This window comes from Poecilia formosa, unplaced genomic scaffold (assembly GCF_000485575.1).
Source record: "Poecilia formosa unplaced genomic scaffold, Poecilia_formosa-5.1.2 Scaffold8, whole genome shotgun sequence".
NCBI lineage: Eukaryota > Metazoa > Chordata > Actinopteri > Cyprinodontiformes > Poeciliidae > Poecilia > Poecilia formosa.
Genome location: NW_006799947.1, coordinates 2,796,128 through 2,802,250, shown reverse-complemented (window position 1 = coordinate 2,802,250; position 6,123 = coordinate 2,796,128). Strand labels below are relative to the sequence as shown.

Here is a 6,123-nt window from a genome sequence, read left to right as displayed (position 1 = left end):
ATATGTTGTTTATCTTCTGCGCTGATACTTATTGAGTAATTTAGATTTACTAGCAGAAAGGTCATTTAAAACATTTATTGTTGACAGATCTTCGCCTGAAGTGTCTGGCATTCTGGTCCCTGTTCCTTTTCTACTCAGATCTACTTTTTGAATTGCACTGAGTTGAAGGGACAAGGTCCCGTTGGTCTATTTGTGATTAGGCTGTTCTCAAAAGGATGAGCTGAAAAGAAAAACATTTCTTTTTTTCCAGTGTGAAAAAGCAGAAGATTGCAGTCTTGTTCGTAATCTGTCAAAATTAAATTTTTAACTGAAAAACACCCACAGTCATCTGTCCTTATACGTCAAAAACAAGTATTTTACCGAAAAAATTACTGGATTTTAGTTGCAAGGTAATGGCAAATATGTATCTTTGAGTTCAGGGAGTGGGAAAATACACTCACAAGAAAAGAACTCTAACTTTCTGGTTGGTGTGTGCCTCGTTACATACAGTGTAAAATTAATATATTTAAGTCTGGATAGCTTAAAAACGATCCAAAATTAAATTTAGGGAACAGTCTGGTCCAATCTGGACTTAAACCCAATTGAGACCCTATCGCACAACCTTAAACATAAAATGTTACTCATAATGGACTCAGCATCTGTTTCTCATCTTTACAAGTAGTTTTGTGCATCCAACAACAAAAAATGTGCCCAACCATGAGGAGTTTTCAGTTTTAGTGCCTTTAAGAAAAAGAGCAGGGAAATAATCCGAGTTGATCAATTCTAGACATAGTCCATGATATTTCTTTGGAATAGCACGTTTGAATGGTGTGAAAACATTAAATTATTTCATGAGAATCTGTAGACGTGTCTGTATATTCTGATCTGACCTGATTGAAATGAAGAAAAAGTGGAAGGAGACGCTGCAAAAAAGCTTTTTCTTAGATTAATTATGCATCCACATTCTGACCACATTATTCAAAACAAGCTTGTTTTATTCATAGTGGGACAAGGTGAGGAATCAAGAATGACGGTGGATGGAGTGAATGAGGCCACATTGCAGACACACTCAGTCTGTTCAATATCTAATCTCCGCTGCTTGATGCTACACAAGCTGCTCCCTTTCTCTGCATAATATTTCACATTAACGCTCGAGACTGCCTCGTAATTGCCTCATTGTTACTCCAGCGTCTGCGGCCAGATAAAACATGGTTAAATGCCAGTTAATCTCTTCAAACAGGTATCTGCAGATAAACTTAATCAGACAATAGCAGATGATTTTCCAAGATTAAATGGAAGTTTGATCATTTGGGTTCTCGGGGCAAATGAACAGTGGAAATTGTGAAGCCATTCAGTGAAACAAGACAATATCTGGACTTATTAATAAAAGATTAAACACATCCGTAATGTTGGCTAAATTGATTTTTAACTAGCAAAACCCAAAATCAAGAATCAGAGCCGCCGTTCCATTTCTCACGCTAAATTGGTTTTGATGAACAGATATTTATGCACATAATGATGATTCAGATGGGCTCATTTGGAGCTCTGCTGGCTGAGAAGAACGGCTCCCTCTTGACGCCTATTGCTTTATTCCCAGTAATAAGCACACACAGACCACCAAGACAACTTCATCACTTTGTGGCTTATCGGTCACTTGTACTCATCAGCAATCAAGGAGTAAAACAAGCCCAAGTCTGGGTGTCGGTGCTGGTCTTTGCAGGAATCCTTCTGCTGCCTCACACTCAAATACACACACACAGACACAAAAATAGCTTAGATATACACTACATTGCCAAAAGTGTTGGGTCACTTTCCTTTACATAGACATGAACCGTTATGTCAGCCCACCCATTGCAGAGATAACAGTTTCAACTCTTTCCACCAGATATAGGAGGAGTGCATTCATGGGAATGTTTGAACAGTCATCCATCAGTAAGACACTAAGGTTTGACAAAAAAGAGCTGGTTTACTGTCTTGTCTTTAATTTCGCTCAAAAGTATTCTTCTGAGTTGAAGTCAAGACTGTGCAGTCATCTGCTTCCACATTAAAATCACCACCCGTCTTTTTTCTTATGGATCTTGCTTTGTGAATTAGTGCACAGTCATGTTGGAACAGAAAAGGGCCATCTCCATTGTCCAGAGAGACTTTCCCACGCCCTAATCTACTTTTCTTGGAGTTCTTGCACAATGCAAATAAATGTTTGACTATTTTTTTTATTATTTAAATAAACTGACCAAGTATTAACTTTTTTTTTTCTTTAGTGTCCAAAAGGTCACGAATCCCTGGGCAGAGAACCATGTCCCCTATATTTAAAAAGAAAACCCAACAGGGGTCCATCCATTTTTCACATCTATACCCCAGTTTCCGTTTTGCCCAGGGCCTGTGTTTGAAATCCAGCTCACAGGTCAGTCCATGAAATAAAGAGTTGGTGGGGGAGTGGTAGTGTGATAAATTACACACAGATAAGTTCTTACAAAGACCCTCTGCCCCCCTTCGGGCGCTGCTTTTCATGGTGAGCAGCAAACCCCATAAATCAACAGCTGAATCTCTGCAAACGGTGGCTTCTTGCAGCCGACATGGTGATACCTCACGGCGTGTTCCGTGCGGCTTCCACAGATCTTGGTGTTTTGAGAGTTGGCCTGAGAAAAGCAACAAATGATAAAAAAAATAAATAAAAATCCTCCAATTACATTCTTCCAGTCATATTTTACGTTTTGCAGATGTTGCATGCACATCATGAAATATAAGTGGCTTAGAAAGGAGGTGTTGGGCTCCAAGAGACCGCTCTGTGCTTTCTGCTACATCAAGGCAAAACTCCAGCTTCCTTTAGCATTCCCACCTCATGACTTTGGTTCCATAAATCAAACCCTGTGGACCTGCCGTGTTGAAGAAAAGCAATAAGGGCTTAAGAGGAAAACCGTAGAAAACAGATGATTCTGCAGAGAAAGTGTTGAAGATTTTCCTGCAGACAGCTCCAATAAGAGCTTAGCAGGGTGGTCAGCTCGTACAGTTCATGCTTACAGGTACAGTGGGGTAAACATTTGATAAGTGGCAATGCTCTGGGTGGTGAACTTGACAAATGTCAGGCTTTAGTTCAGGTCCACTGAGCCCTGTGCATGACCAATGCTCACATTAATCATTGCACTGCAGGGGTTGAGCCTGCTATAGCCAGACAGTTAGCATGTAATGCCTGCATCCAGCGAAACTTTAGTCTGATTCAGCCGGTACAAACAAATGCCATTCAGGACATTTTAGGACAACAGTGTTAATTGCAGTAAATGGACAGATGTATCTTTTTTTTATGACAGTTAAACCTGCCAAATGTCACTTTACGATGTTGCCAACCATGACTGTGAATTAAATTCAGACATCTTTCGTAAAGTGGTTACAGTTAGTTAGACTAATGGCAGGCATTAGCCTTTTATAAAGGCTGCGCATATGTCCCCCCGTCTCCTCATCAAGGTGTGAAAAACTGTTATGTATTCCGATTCAGGCGAGGAGGATAATAAATAAAAAGGTTGCAGAAGCACACAGGATGCAGCGTGGGCGAACTTGTTTTCACCATGACACTGTCGACCTCCAGCCTCCTCTGAACCAAAGGAACTGTTTGAAAATTCTCTTTAATTTAGAACAGAGTGCTCGTGTTTACCAAACGCCAGCCTCAAAGGCACACACGAGAAACGACGCTTCCCGTTCTGCCTCCAACATACAGATGGAGGACAACAGTGGACACTAATTATGCTCAGAAGATATAAACGGAGCACATTTAACTCCATTTAAATACAGAGCACTTACAGTACTGGGAAAAATTATAAACTGCCAACTATTTCACTATGCTCTCCATCATAACCAAAATGTTTTGAGGAATTTAGAAATTTTAAGCTTTTCTTTGAGTTTTGGTTGCATTTCCTTGTTTCTCCTGATTTTCAGAGGAAAATCTCAGACCTATTCCTCAGACAACTATTCCTTGCCTGTGTATTTTCAACATTTCTTTTTATTATTTTTCTTCCTGGCATCTATTTCTACTTTATTGTATGAGTTTGGATTATCTGGAAATTATTCAGGTTTTATTTGCACGTAAATCTGCCTCTTTAATCTGTGCATTTGAGCCCTACAGATATAATTTCAACAGAAAGAAGGTCACTACCAAAGAGCAAAGAGATAAAGAATACGGCATTCAGTAGATGATCAAATGAATATCTACCAAGGCTATGTGCTTGGTCTTTGGACTTTTTCTTATTTCTATACGAGTAATTACTTTAGAATAAAGTTCCTATGTAAAATGTTTTTAGGGTTCACACTTCTTTTTTTTTTTAGTACCCAACTTGGTGTGTGAGTGAAAACACAGGAAACATGCTGGAAACACACAGAAAGCCTGAAAATCTAATGCTAAAGACCACGTTTGGAATGGACAGAAAAACAGATGGCTGGATAGACGGAGGGAGGGCCGTGGATTATTGAACATAAATATGGTTTTATTCACAACATATATCGACATTAATTCACATGATACCCTGAATGTCACTGTGCTTTCATTTCTTCCTCAAGCCACCTCTTCACAAAGTATGATCAGTGAGAATAAAGCAACATCTTTATCTTTTAATGTTTAGCATTTTACCAGTTCAAAAGGGACTGGCTACCATTAACATGACTAATAGGGTTGGATCATTTCTTGATGCAAGCCTCGAATGTGTTCAGCCACCTCAGTGTCACCGAGTCATTGGTATTCAAACTCTACAGTTTTTCTCTGAAGCAAAAATGAAACTTTTAAATCTTACTCTGACTTTTTAATAAGGATATTTTCCAGATTTTTTATTTTTATGAAAGCCCAAACGGTCTCAGCTTAGTGTTCAAGCCGTCACTGACTAGATTTATTTGCATTTTTGCTTTAGCTGTCCTAAAAAATTGTCATCCTCAGCTTCAGCCAGAATCACTTACTTGCTGGGTTGCAGGCCACATTAAATTTAAAATAAGTCGAAGATGGTGCTATGACACACATGCGGCATCAATATGAAAAGTTGCAAATGCTGCACATTTCTGAATGCAGTTTGGTTATGACCAGACATTATGGACTCACATAGGCCACCATCACAGCCTACAGAAAAAGAGCAATGCACCACAAATTTGCATTTTTACAGCAGGAAGCTCTTGGTTTATTTGTGTGAAAGTAATAAAACACTTTTCTAGTTATGCACACCATTAAAGTTGCTTTCACCCATCTCTATTCCCAATGGTTCACACCTACACCGATCAGTAGGCAGCTTACAGTTAAGCATTATGCCCTACTCTTCCTAATGAACTACATCGACTGCAAAGATGCACCAAGAAATTGGCTGGTGACTGAAATTGCCAGATTTTAAACCGGACATGAAATAACCAGACATGAAGTTCTGATCTTTCTCCTACCATTAAATGCTCCATTGTGTTTTCACCATCTGGAGGACTGGTCTTCAATGTAAGAGCTGTTAACGTTCTCAACTTTCAGTGTTGGTGAGGTGTTAAACACAGGGAGCACAAAGATGTTGTTCTTGTACTTCTCATGTCTCGGCAGGTCTATCATTCATTCAGACTGGAAAACAACAAGAACGATGAAGATTTCTAGCAGATAACAGGAAGGTCAGATAAAGTTTTAGTTTTTATCCTTGAGTGTTTCATGAAAACATGCTGAATTTTGAAATGGTTGCAGCCTTTGAAAATGTGAGGAAATACTCAGAGGCAGGTGTTTCTGTAACCATGATAATCACTAGTCCAACTTCAAGGATGTTGAAGCAACAAGTGGATCTGTCAAAATGTTTGGTTGTTATGAGTACTAACCCACACAATTGATCACACCATCAAATGACACTAGAACCTTTTCTAAATGCCTGGTTACATTTGATCTTTCTTGGAAATGGGGGAAGTCCCCTTTGTTTACATGAAGCACTTAAAGGATGAGTTCTTCAAGATGGGTTTGCTGAAAGACTCTCTAATTAAGGGGTCTGTTAATCTAAACTGTCTACACAATGGAGACGGTACAGCGATAAGCTGCAAATAGTGTTAAAAAATTAGACATGAATTTATTGTGTGTTTATACAATGTTTTAGCCCTTGTTTTGATCACTGTAGCACTGTACCTTCTGCTTATATTAGCGGTGTGTGCTCACTT

At 39.1% G+C, this 6,123-nt stretch overlaps 1 long non-coding RNA gene across 2 annotated transcripts in view; it reads right to left on the bottom strand.

Annotated features, from left to right (window-relative positions):
* Positions 1 to 956: 956 nt before the first annotated feature.
* LOC103154343 (uncharacterized) overlaps positions 957 to 6,123 on the bottom strand; it is a 58,056-nt gene continuing 52,889 nt past the window's right edge. For both annotated transcript variants that reach the window (XR_477911.1, XR_477912.2), the window contains exon 4: positions 957 to 2,618. This is a non-coding gene — a long non-coding RNA (uncharacterized LOC103154343). The remainder of the gene's footprint in view (positions 2,619 to 6,123) is intronic.